Consider the following 14,643-nt stretch of genomic DNA (forward strand, 5'->3'; position numbering starts at 1 on the left):
ATTTGAGTTGTCTGGTTGAAAAGCCAAATGGGAAGAATTGCAAGGGTTGACACATTCAGTAGAAAGACTGTGGTCCCATCCAGGACAGTCCTTTCTGCCTTCTTAAAACCGTGGATGGTTTATCTTCAATGTCGATGGAAGCTGACAGTTCTAGGATTATACTCTCCTCTTAGTTTCATCCCAAACTAACATATTTAAATAATCTCTGCTCATTAGCTAACACAGCCATGATGATGCACTTGGACAAAGCTTCAACGACAAAGGGCCATGTGTAAAGAAATGGGTTTGCATCCCAATGGGACCCTATCCACTTTATAGGCCACTACTTTTGACCAGAGCCCTATGGATGCACTACATGGGAAAAGGGTGCCATTTGGCCACAGCTATAAAAAGAGTAAGAACTTTGCTCCTCTGAAAAAAAGACGTAATCCAAATCAACTGACTGGTCAAATGTTATTCTGGAGACGGAGGAACCAAACTTCATAATGAGATTTTAGGATTAAACGGGCATGTGAATGGAGCACCACGAGCATGCAGGGTAAACAACCCAACCACACAGAAGAACAAGTTTGAAACGGCTCTCTCATTTCGCCTGCTTTCCAAGGACTTCTCAGATAATTCAATGTTCATTAGTCTAACTTGCCGAGCAGTGAATTTCAAACACAGATTCAACCACAAAGACCAGGGAGGTTTTCCAATGTCTCGCAAAGAAGGGCACCTATTGGTATATGGGTAAAAAAAAAGCAGACATTGAATATCCCTTGGAGAATGGTGAAATTATTAATTACACTTTGGATGGTGTATCAATACACCCAGTCACCACAAAGATACAGGCGTCCTTCGTAACTCAGTTGCCAGAGAGGAAGGAAACCGCTCAGGGTTCTCACCATGAGGCTAATGGTGACTTTAAAACAGTTACAGAGTTTAATGGCTGTGACAGGAGAAAACTGAGGATGGATCAACAACATTTACATTTTAGTCATTTAGCAGACGCTCTTAAGATAGCTAGATGGGACAACCACATACAGTATCACACTCATAGTAAGTTTATTTTTTCTCAATAAAGTAGTTATCAGTAATGTATGAGTAGTTACCACAATACTACAAAATAAAGATATTTCAAAACATGCATCCTGTTTGCAATAAGGCACTAAAGTAAGACTGTAAAAAATGTGGCAAAGACATTAACTTTATGTCCTGAGTACAAACTGTTATGCATCATGTTATGGGTACGCTTGTCATTGGCAAGGACTAGGGAGTTTTTTAGGATAAAAATAAATGGAATAGAGCTAAGCACAGGCAACATCCTAGAGGAAATACTGGTTCAGTCTGCTATCCAACAGACACTGGGAGACAAACTCACCTTTCAGCAGGACAATAACCTAAAACCATTTTTAGACAGTTGCTAATCAAGGAAGTAATAATCATGTAATAACCATGAAACAAAGTTATAACCAATAACCATGTGTTGAATGCAGCATAAAAGCAGTAGTCATCTCATCTTGAGCCATTTAGCTTTATTACACTGACTAACTATGGGAAGCTTCATTAACAAAAGTAACAAATACACTTTTATAATGCAGCACAGAAGCCTTTGTGAAGTAGTGGAGCGCAGAGATTTCTCTGAACATATGACAAACATAAACGTTAATTCAATAGAAGGTCCCTGAAACAAACTGGTGTTGCTGTGCTGTAGATCTAAGCTAATGGGATGAGTTAATTAGCTTATAGCTAGCTCCAAGCTAACTGAAAACAGCTGATGTTTTCCCCACTGATTACAGCGTTATAACCAACTTACCTTTAGGGTGTCAAACTCAGAGGGCCATACTGAACATTTGTTATATTTTATCACCATCAAAATGTACAAAAAAATAACCCTCTTTCCATTGTTTTTGGAAATGTCTATGCTGCCTGTCAGTTTCAATTTGGTTTTAGTCTTTTAAATGTAGATTGAATTTGTTTTATTACTCAAACAACCCGCCGGCCGCATTGAATCGGCCCGCAATATATAGTACCTAAACACATCTATCTATCCGTTGGATATTTGGAATAAGATTATGGTGGCACATACTTTCACAACATCAGTGGATGCTGATATGTCTTCATTGCTTTACTGTGTTAGCTAGTAAAAGCGTTTGTGATTGGCTTAATATATTTATGTCTTTGAGAAATTCCCATAGAGGAGGCAGAGCCTATAGGCCATACAGTTTACTTAGCTTGAATATTTTGTTTTGTAACATCATCCATTAAAAACCCATGATCAGAACATGATAATCTATAACTGAGTCATACATAAACTCTTACTGGACGGACGGACCGAACGGACCAGCTGTGGTTCACTCCCACAGGTAATTGTACTAACTAACCGGTTGCTGTAATCCAATTAATCTGAATGTCCTCTTCTGCTTTCTACAGGAAGTAGATCTGCCAAATTCTCTAAAGCTGTTTTCAGTCATGGGCTCTGTGTTCCAAATGGCAACCCTATTGTCATTTGGCAATTTACTTTTGAGTCAAATTAGTGCACTATATAGGGAATAGGGTGCCATTTGGGACATATACAACATTTCTGTGGGATAACATGACTGAACATGTTTACCAATAGAAGAAAATGGGCTAGTATGTAGAGGTGCTCAGTATGGACTCAGTATGCTGGAGAAAATGTATGAACATGCAGAGGGTTTGTACTGTATGAACATGAAGAGGGTTTGTACTGTATGAACAAGTTCTGGGCCTTCGCTCCTGGTCCAAAGAGGGCCTATTCTCTGCCAGCTACTCTTCAAAGATATATATTATATATCCTAAAACACTTGTGAATGTTTAGATGATCTCAATACAATTATTGTCTCTTCTGATCACAACAAATTTCTGTTCCAGACAGACGTACATTTTTTTATTGAACCTTTATTTAACTAGGCAAGACAGTTACAACAAATTCTTATTTACAATGACGGCCTACCCCGGCCAAACCCTAACCCGGACGACGTTGTGCGCCGCCGTATGGGACGTCCAATCACTGCCTGTTGTGATACAGCCTGTAATCGAACTAGGGTCTGTAGTGATGCCTCTAGCACTGAGATGCAGTGCCTTAGACCGCTGCTCCAATCGGGTGCCCCTATATCAGACAAGGAAATTAAATTACAAGAGTAAGCAATTAATAGGTTAAATCATTTCAGGACCAGTGATATATTCTATAATCTATAATTATATATGTTTACTGAGAGTAAATCAAATAAAAAAAAATTACTATAAATTGCATTTTGTAATCACAAGGGTGAAATGATTCAAGGTCAGATAATGGTCAGTGGAATCCATGAAAATGGAAAGTAGGAAGATAAAGCAGTACAACTACAGCCTGAACTATTGACCTCTCGTGAGGGGGGATGATGGTGGCCTCTGATACAGAGGGTGAATCACACCTCCCTCTGCAACTGGATCCTGGACTTCCTGACGGGCCGCCCCCAGGTGGTGAGGGTAGGTAGCAACAAATCTGCCACGCTGATCCTCAACACTGGAGCTCCCCAGGGGTGCGTGCTCAGTCCCCTCCTGTACTCCCTGTTCACCCACGACTGCATGGCCGGGCATGACTCCAACACCATCATTGTGCAGACGACACAACAGCCTGATCACCGACAACAACGAGACAACCTATAGAGAGGAAGTCAGAGACCTGATCGGGTGGTGCCAGAATAACAACCTATCCCTCAACGTAACCAAGACTAAGGAGATTATTGTGGACTACAGGAAAAGGAGGACCGAGCATGCCCCCATTCTCATCGACGGGGCTGTAGTGGAGCAGGTTAAGAGCTTCAAGTTCCTTGGTGTCCACATCAACAACAAACTAGAATGGTCCAAACACACCAAGACAGTAGTGAAGAGGGCACAACAAAGCCTATTCTCCCTCAGGAAACTAAAACGATTTGGCATGGGTACGGCAATTGCTTGGCCTCTGACCGCAAGGCACTACAGAGGGTAGTGCGTACGGCCCAGTACATCACTGGGGCTAAGCTGTATGCCATCCAGGACCTCTACACCAGGCGGTGTCAGAGGAAGGCCCTAAAAATTGTCAAAGATCCCAGCCACCCCAGTATTAGACTGTTCTCTCTATTACCGCATGGCAAGTGGTACCGGAGTGCCAAGTCTAGGACAAAAAGGCTTCTCAACAGTTTTTACCCCCAAGCCATAAGACTCCTGAACAGGTAATCAAATGGCTACCCGGACTATTTGCATTGTGTGCCCCCCCCCCCAACCCCTCTTTTTACGCTGCTGCTACTCTCTGTTTATCATATATGCATAGTCACTTTAACTATACATTCATGTACATACTACCTCAATTGGGCAGACCAACCAGTGCTCCCGCACATTGGCTAACCGGGCTATCTGCATTGTGTCCCGCCACCTACCACCCGCCAACCCCTCTTTTACGCTACTGCTACTCTTTGTTCATCATATATGCATTGTCACTTTAACCATATCTACATGTATATACTACCTCAATCAGCCTGACTAACCGGTGTCTGTATGTAGCCTCGCTACTTTTATAGCCTCGCTACTGTATATAGCCTGTCTTTTTACTGTTGTTTTATTTCTTTACCTACCTATTGTTCACCTAATACCCTTTTTGCACTATTGGTTAGAGCCTGTAAGTAAGCATTTCACTGTAAGTTCTACACCTGCTGTATTCAGCGCACGTGAAAAATAAACTTTGATTTGATTTGGAATTTTACTTCCTTGATTCCTTTGTGTCCTCTCTCCTCGCCCTTCTTCTGAAAAGGCATTGAAGGAGAAGGTCAGAGGGGAGGAATCTTGGATTTTGAGAAGGATGTGAGGAGAGAGGACACAAAGGAATCAATAAAATATAATTGAGATTCACCCAGAGAAGAGATAAAAATCCCACCAACTAGACAATCAACAGCTGAGACACAGTTCCACACATCACGGCTGTGGGCACAATATGACACATTCACTCACTTGCTGAAACAATGTAACTATTTAAACTGTAATACAACATAGTATGTACCACTGCACAGCAGGCCAATGATGTTCGTTTTGTGGTCAGTGGTACTCAGTACCGTAGTAAAGTCATCTCTCACATAGACAACCTTATTTGAATGGAAAAGCACAAATGCGTACAGTAATTTCTCATGATAAAATGGTAAACAAGCCCATGGGACCTCTCAGTAAACATTAATGCCAAAATAACCTTCTTGTTGTAGGAGAGGGTTGGGGGAAAGTGTCACTGAGAAACACAACAGGTAACAGAGTTCACATGATCATAACAGAAAGGCTGATATCCCAGGGGAAAGGAACTGGATATCTAACACTCGTGATGCAGGACTCAGGAACACCGTTTCCATCAATCAATAACATCATCAGTATCATCTGACAGAAAATAAGTCATCTGATTTGAATTAAACCACCAGAGTGCATGTCAGTTGATTAATGCAATTAGTTTAATTTATGCTCCTTGAGATATTAGAAGTTGTGAAGGTGCAGAGGAGAGGAGGGGGAGGGGGAGAGGAGAGGAGAGGAGAGGAGAGGAGAGGGAGGGAGGGAGGGAGGGAGGGAGGGAGGGAGGGAGGGAGGGAGGGAGGGAGGGAGGGAGGGAGGGAGGGAGGGAGGGAGGGAGGGAGGGGGAGAGGGGGGACAGGGGAGAGGAGGGAGGGGGTAGAGGGAGAGGGAGGAGAAGGGGGAGAGGGGGAGAGGAGAGGATGGAGGGGGGAGGAGGGAGGGGGAGAGGAGAGGATGGAGGGGGGAGGAGGGAGGGGTAGCGGGAGGAGAGGAGAGGAGGGAGGGGGGAGAGGGAGGAGAGGAGAAGAGAGGTGGGAGAGGTGGGAGAGGAGAGGATCTCTTTGTGCTCTTTCGAACTCCATTGCTCATTGGCATGAGAAATGAGTGACAAGGAGTTGCTTGATAGCCCAACCAGACTGGCACTCAGACTAGTTCAACATCTAGTTTTGATTTACATTTGGTTGAGTTGTTAACTAACGTGAATTCAATGTAAACTCAACAACAACAAAAAAATCGGCATGTAAATGGATCTGGGTAAACAATTGAGTAAAAACTTTGACAAAATGACCTTACATTGATGAATTTTTCCCCAAACTTTTTTGAAGTTGATTTCACGTCATCACATAGATTTTTTGGGTTGAAATTATGTGGAAACAACATTGATTCGACCAGTTTTGCCCAGTGGGATGTGATTACATACATGGGTCTAGAAATGTTTCAGTCAAACCTGCTGATATCAATTGTCAGCAATGAGAAGTTAGTCCTGGAAAATATATCAAGATTAACTTTGTTTTGAAATTACAGTTGGAAATGTATTTTAGTTTGGGGAAAAAGTGCTTTATATTTAAATATGTTGTTTTGAAACTGTGAACTGTATTTCAAATGCGGGAACATTGTCTTTAAAAGGTGCATTGATGACAAAGCGTGATCGGATTGAATCCCGTCCTAGTTTACAACCCTACAGTTTACATTACCCATAACAACTACTGAAAAATAGGGGTAACTACGTGGTCATTTAGATGCACTCACAATTAAACATCAGACATACAGGGATTCAGTCCATGGGAGGAAAAGTTCAGCAGGAGGGAAAACTGTGGAAGTGCTCATCAGGATGGGGAAAGCATGTTGCTGACTACACAGCATGCTGGGGTCATAGACTAACTGAAACTGAAGTCCCGGGAATCAAGGTCACTGATAGGCTGCAGGAGATGTGGTGATAATTATTTGGCGTGACCTTGACCAATAAGACACTAACAAAAGTGCGGGGTCCTCTAAATGGGAGATTAAGCTGCCCGACTAGAACTAACCAGAAGGGATGGCTAGAATCAGCTGACTGAAGCTGACCGTTTTAACAACTACCTCTGTGTTTTGGGTACATTTATCTATTGAACTATGGACATGTTGTGTGGATGATTATATTAATGGTAATTTAATTAATGGTAAATTAAGTTTACGTTGACAATCTTACCAAAGAAACTCAACATTAAAGCTGCAATATGTAACTTTTTGGGCTATGACCAAATTCCTATAGAAATGTGAGTTATAGATCTGTCATTCTCATTGAAATCAAGTATAAGAAGCGGTAGATCTGTTCTACTTGCTTTATTTCTATGCTTCCCGTCCTTAAGTTTTGTTTTTGCATCTTTTACTTTCGGTTTTATACACCAGTTTCAAACAGCGGAAAATACAGTATGTCTGGTTATTGAAAAGATATTTCACATGGATTGAGATCAGGGATGATCAAGTTGAGCGGATGGTCAGGGGGCCGGAACAATTACAAATAATTTGTAGATTCCAAATTGACCGCAAGGAAAGATAATAATTTCAAACCTTGCTTACATTTGTATATGATCACAGACACTAAGTATACCAAACATCAGGAACACCTTCCTAATATTGTGTTGCACCCCCCCTTTTGCCCCCAGAACAACACCTACTATCATACCCCGTTCAAAGACACTTAAATCTTTTGTCTTGCCCATTCATCCTCTGAATGGCACATGTACACAATCCATGTTTCAATTGTCTCAAGGCTTAAAAATCCTTCTTTAACCTGTCTCCTCCCCTTCATGTACACTGTTTGAAGTGGATTTAACAAGTGACATCAATAAGGGATTATAGATTCAACTGGATTCACGTGGTCAGTCATGGAAAGAGCAGGTGTTCTTAATGTTTTCTATATTCAGTGTATCTCTCTATTATGTGTGGGAATACTTTGAATAAAAAACATGGGCTAGTCCACACCCAGAGAAAGTGATTTTATGTAGAGGTGCTGACTAACGGCGAATAAACTTTAAGCTATAAAAATAAAGACAGTTGCCCACTCTATATACAGTTGAAGTCAGAAGTTTACATACACTTAGGTTGGAGACCATTAAAACTCATTTTTCAACCACTCCACAAATATCTTGTTAACAACCTATAGTTTTGGCGAGTTGGTTAGGACATCTACTTTGTTCATGACACAAGTAATTTTTTTACAGACAGATGACTTAATTTATAATTCACTGTATCACAATTCCAGTGGGTCAGAAGTTTACATACACTAAGTTGACTGTGCTTTTAAACAGCTTGGAAAATTCCAGAAAATTATGTCATGGAATTAGAAGCTTTTGATAGGCTAATTGACATCATTTGAGTCAATTGGAGGTGTACCTGTGGATATATTTCAAGGCCCACTTTCAAACTCAGTGCCTCTTTGCTTAACATCAAGGGAAAATCAAAAGATATCAGCCAAGACCTCAGAAAAACAATTGTAGACCTCCACAAGTCTGGTTCATCCTTGGGAGCAATTTCCAAACGCCTGAAGGTTTCATCTGTACAAACAATAGTACGCAAGTATAAACACCATGGGACCATGCAGCCGTCATACCGCTCAGGAAGGAGATACTTTCTGTCTCCTAGAGATTAACGTACTTTGGTGCAAAAATGCAAATCAATCCCAGAATAACAGCAAAGGACCTTATGAAGATGTTGGAGGAAACAGGTACAAAAGTATCTATATCCACAGTAAAACGAGTCCTATATCGACATAACCGGAAAGGCCGCTCAGCAAGGATGCCACTGTTCCAAAACTTCCATAAAAAAGCCAGACTACGGTTTGCAACTGCACATGGGGACAAAGATCATACTTTTTGGAGAAATGTCCTCTGGTCTGATGAAACAAAAATAGAACTGTTTGGCCATAATGACCATTGTTATGTTTGGAGGAAAAAGGGGGAGGCTTGCAAGCCGAAGAACACCATCCCAACCATGAAGCACGGGGGTGGCAGCATCATGTTGTGGGGGTGCTTTGTTGCAGGAGGGACTGGTGCACTTCACAAAATAGGTGGCATCATGAGGATGGAAAATTATGTGGATATATTGAATCAACATCTCACGACATCAGTCGGGAAGTTAAAGCTGGGTCGCAAATGGGTCTTCCAAATGGACAATGACCCCAAGCATACTTCCAAAGTTGTGGCAAAATGGCTTAAGGACAACAACGTTAAGATATTGGAGTGGCCATCACACAGCCCTGACCTCAATCCTACAGAAAATTTGTGGGCAGAACTGAAAAAGCATGTGTGAGCAAGGAGGCCTACAAACCTGACTCATTTACACCAGCTCTGTCAGGAGGAATGGGCCAAAATTCACCCAACTTATTGTGGGAAGCTTGTGGAAGGCTACCCAAAACGTTTGACCCAAATTAAACAATTTAAAGTCAATGCTACCAAATACTAATTGAGTATGTAAACTTCTGACCCACTGGGAATGTGATGAAAGAAATAAAAGATGAAATAAATCATTCTCTCTACTATTATTCTGACATTTCACATTCTTAAAATAAAGTGGTGATCCTAACTGACCTAAGACAGGGAATTTTTACTAGGTTTAAATGTCAGGAATTGTGAAAAACTGAGTTTAAATGTATTTGGCTAAGGTGTATGTAAACTTCCGACTTCAACTGTATAAACTCCCAGTAATTTATTGGGTAAATCACCAACGGTTCTGCCTCACTGTGAATTCTTCAATGGTAATATCATGAATGCTTGAATCAGATTATGTAGACAAACAGTGCAATTAGTGCAACTAATGACAATAGTGAGGGGTGTGTCATAATTATTAAGTTAATTAGAATTAATTTAATGAAACTGTTAAACAATAGTTTACAGCATATTGAATATATTAGGCTATTGTTATCATATGGAAACATAATTAAATATTGTACATAATACTTCACATATATATTTAATTTCCTATTTCATAATTTTTAGGGTTACATGCAATCTTTTGGTTCAACCATAATGCATAATAAGCATCATCAACAGGGGAACATATTGGGTGTACGCTGATAAGCTGTACAAAGAATATATCCATTTATAAGACTTGTTCATAAAAGAGAGAATTGTTAATGTTTTAAGTTCCTCGGCGTACACATCACAGACAAACTATAATGGTCCACCCACACAGACAGTGTGGTGAAGAAGGACCTCAGGAAGCTGAAGAAATGTGGCTTGTCACCCAAAACCCTGACATACTTTTACAGATGCACAATCAAGAGCATCCTGTCGGGCTGTATCACCGCCTGGTACAGCAACTGCACCGCCCTCAACCGCAAGGCTTTCCAGAGGGTGGTGCAGTCTGCACAACGCATCACCGGGGGCAAACTACCTACCCTCCAGGACACCTACAGCACCCGATGTAACAGGAAGGCCAAAAAGATCATCAAGGGCATCAACCACCCGATCCACTGCCTGTTCACCCCGCTACCATCCAGAAGGCGAGGTCAGTACAGGTGCATCAAAGCTGGGACTGAGAGACTGAAAACAGCTTCTATCTCAAGGCCATCAGACTGCTAAACAGCCATCACTAACTCAGAGAGGCTGCTGCCTACATTGAGACCCAATCACTGGCCACTTTAATAAATGGATCACTAGTCACTTCATACAATGCCACTCTAAATAATGCCACTTTAATATTAATAATGTTTACACATCTTACATTACTCATATCACATGTATATACTGTATTTTATACCATCTATTGCACCTTGCATATGCCGCTCTGTCATTGCTCATCCATATACCTACATGTACATATTCTCATTCACCCTTTTAGATTTGTGTGTATTAGGTAGTTGTTGGGGAATAGTTAGATTACTTGTTAGATATTATTGCACTGTCGGAACTAGAAGCACAAGCATTTTACTACACTTGCATTAACATCTGCTACCAATGTGTATGTGATAAATACAATTTGATTTTATTTTATTTGAGAAGGGCTTGAGAGCAAGGTCAATATTCAGACCACTAGGAGTCACTGCTTTTAGATAGGTTATCCAGTAAGCCTCCCTTTGTAGTAGGATCTCAATTTACCTCCTCTCCTTGCTAGAGCAACATGCTCAATGCCTATGTATTTGAAGGTGGAGATAGGATGGTTAGCTTCAACAAAGTGAGCTGCTACTGGACAGTCAATGTTCTTACACCTGATTGAGCTGCGGTGTCAGCTATGCATTGTTTTAATTGTCTTTTTGTTTGTCCTATGTAGGCTTTCCCACATTTTTTTTATATTTTCATCATTGCAGCGTCAAGAGTTGTGTCCTTGTAACCTCTCTTTTTTTTTAGCATTGCTGATGGCCACAGATTTGTTTAACCCTGCGTAACAAGGCTATATGGTAGACCATTCTGGAGGGGAAGGGGATGAATACTATCCGCACATAGCAGGGTATTGCGGTCTGTGGGCTTTGTGTAAGTCTGTGTGTAATGCATGATCCATAAGTCCAGGTAGTTTATTTTTCTCTCATCAGTCTGCATGGTACATTAGAGTTATTCAGAGGTGTTGTTTAGTAGAGTTTGGAATTAATTTAGTTCCTGCTGACTTTCTTCCCAGAGCACAAAGACATCATCTATGTATCTCTTCCATAGGAGGATTTTAGAAAGTAGGGGGTGTGTCTCTGTTTTGTGAAGGAGTGCTTCCTGAAATTGTTCCACATACAGTTTTGCATAGTTGGGGGCCAAAGGGGAGCCCATGGCTACTTTGAAACAGATGTCCATATTAAAATCAGTTGTAGCTGATTTGCTGGTGTTTTTAGTCTTCATTGTTTTGCTCAGAAAACTTGGGGGGCCAAATAAAATCCCTGCCAGTTGGGGAACCCTGGTTTAGATGGTACAATTATTCTCTACACTCTACATTGCTTGTTTTGTAACATAAACTGAAAGACAAACTATTCAAAATGTTCAACCAGGAAATGGAGGAGCGATTTCTGCATATTGCATCTTTAAGAACAGTCACTTTTGGTAGGCCAATAATTACATAGACAAAATACTGTTGCGATGGTAATCTATCTTCCCAAAACAAGTACTGTAATTTATTCACTAAAGTCAGGGTCATTGTGGGCCACAAGTTAGGTCACCTGAGGTGCGTTCAGTTCGCTTGAACATTTGCTACGTTGCTGAACGGTTTGTACTGAACGTCCCGTTTCCCCAAAACGTTCTCGTACTTTCTAGAACAGACCTTTACTCCCATTTGTTGGATGTGGCAAAGTGTGGCTTGAAGCAACGAGTGACGTATTTAAAGGACAGTGGCCATGCTGACAGCGTTTCCCAACCCACAACCCAACCCCTCCCCGTTTTTCAACTGGTCGTTCAGTACAGCATAGGTTGCGCTCAACTGAATGGTCCAGAACGTAAAAACATACTGAATGCAGCCCAGTTCGCTTGAACGTTTCCCACGTTGCGAAATGGTTTATACTGAACGACGCATTTCCACAAAATGTTCTTGCACGTTCTTGAACAGATTGTGACGTACCTTTGCTCCCATTTTGGTGGGTGTGGCTTGAATTAATGAGTGACATATTTAAAGGGCAATGGCCATGTTGACAGACCTTCCCCAACCCACAACTAAACACCTCCCTGTTTTTCAACTGGTCGTTCAGTACAGTACATTTTCCGCTGAATGCAGCCCTGGTCTTTGCACTCATAGCTCTATCGCCATCTCGTGGCAGAATTCAGATGGGATGACATTGAACCTTCATGAACAACAGCACCTCTGAGCAATGAACGCTGCTTGACCTATTCTATCAGCTGCCTGGAAATGACTGTATGATCATGCAATGATGAGCTCACTGCAGATTCTCAGTCATAGCCTAGTGGTCTCACTTCCTTGTTAGCTTACCTTTGGAACTGTTTTACTGACCAGCTGACTGACTGTCAGCAGAGATGTCACTCAATATACAGATGTAGGATCTTAATTTGAGCCATTTTACTAAAGCAGTAAAATATTCCTGCAGCAACAGGAAATGTGAACTATTATGTGGATTATAATTAATTTACATTTTTGTAGGGGTTGATATATTTTTTGTTAGGGTAAATCAGGTCAGAAATTTGAAAGTGGAAATTGTAAACTTTTTAGTAGCCTTTTTACAACTCAAATATACTACGAGTTTGTATTTCCTGCTTAGCAGGAATATTCTTAGCAACAAAAGAGTTAAGATCCTACATCTGTAATGAATCGTGTTGTGGGTTGAATCATAGAAATATAATTAGAATAGTCATTCTATTTTTATGGGTTGAACCTCATATTATTGATTTCACTAAATATTGGCCCACAATCACAGTTCATGCCATCAAACTAAGGTGAAATGTTAACATTTGAAACAAATACTTTTTAGAGAGAGAGAGATTGAGAGAGAGCAAGCGAGAGAGAGAGAGAGAGAGAGAGATTGAGAGAGACATGGAGCGATGGAGAGAGATTGAGAGAGAGCAAGCGAGAGAGAGAGAGATTGAGAGAGGGATGAAGAGAGAGAAAGAGAGAAAGAGATGGAGAGAGAGAAAGAGAGGAGAGAGAGAAAGAGAGAAAGAGATGGGAGAGAGAAAGATGGAGAGAGAGAGATAAGAGAGAGAGATAGAGAGAGAGAGAGATGAGAGATGGAGAGCTAGCGAGAGAGAGATGAGAGAGAGGGATGGAGAGAGGGTGAGAGAGAGGGAGAGAGAGATGGGAGGGATGGAGAGAGGGTGAGAGAGAGAGAGAGAGAGAGAGAGAGAGAGAGAGAGAGAGAGAAAGCGAGCGAGATAGGGATGAGAGAGAGATGGAGAGACAGAGAGAGAGAGGGATGGAGAGAGAGAGATATGGAGAGAGAGAGAGCTAGAGAGAGAGAGGGGTAAAACATATGACATAATTAAATCAATGTATACTGGCAACACGTGCAGCATTAAAATTGGTAAGAAAATAACAGAATTCTTTAACCAGGGGCGGGGCCTTCGTCAGGGTTGCAATCTGAGCCCTGCACTCTTCAATATTTACATTAACGAATTGGCCACTATTCTAGAAAAATCCTCAGCCCCTGGTGTTAGTCTCCACAATTCAGAAGTTAAATGCCTACTCTTCGCAGATGACCTATGCCTGCTGTCACCCACAGCACATGGCCTACAGCAGAGCCTGGACCTGCTAGAGCAGTACTGCCAGACCTGGGCCCTGGCAGTAAACCCCCAAAAGACTAAAATAATGATTTTCCAGAGAAGATCCAGATCTCAGGGAATTAGACCAAAGTTCTCAATTGGTACAAAATATATAGAGTACTGTACACACTACAATTACTTAGGTTTAAAATAAGCTTAATGAGGCAGTGAATGAACAGAGAGAAAGCATGCAGGGCATTCTACGCCATTAGAAAGCAAATTCAAATTGAAATACCTATTCAAATTTGGCTAAAACTAATTGAATACGTCATTGAACCAATTGCCCTTTATAGCAGCGAAACAAGATTTCATCAAATGGGACAAACTGTCACGTCCTGGTCAGTATATAAGGTTAATTGTTTTGTAGTTTGGTCAGGGCGTGGCAGGGGGTATTTGTTTTATGTGGTTCGGGGTGGTGTGTTTGTGTAAAGGTTGTTTGATTTAGTATTTTCGGGTTTTGGTTTATGTCTAGGTAGTTCTATGTGGAGTCTAGTGAGTGTATGTCTATGTTTGGTTAATTGGGGTTGGGACTCTCAGTTGAAGGCAGGTGTTGTCTATCTGCCTTTGATTGAGAGTCCCATATATTAGGGTGTGTTTGTGTGTGTGATTTGTGGGTGATTATTCTGTGTATAGCCTTGTGCCTTACCAGACTGTTTATTTGTCGAGTGTTCGTTTTTTCGTTATTTGGTATGTTCAT

The sequence above is a fragment of the Salmo salar genome, chromosome ssa09 (genome assembly GCF_905237065.1).
Source record: "Salmo salar chromosome ssa09, Ssal_v3.1, whole genome shotgun sequence".
Taxonomy (NCBI): Eukaryota; Metazoa; Chordata; class Actinopteri; order Salmoniformes; family Salmonidae; genus Salmo; species Salmo salar.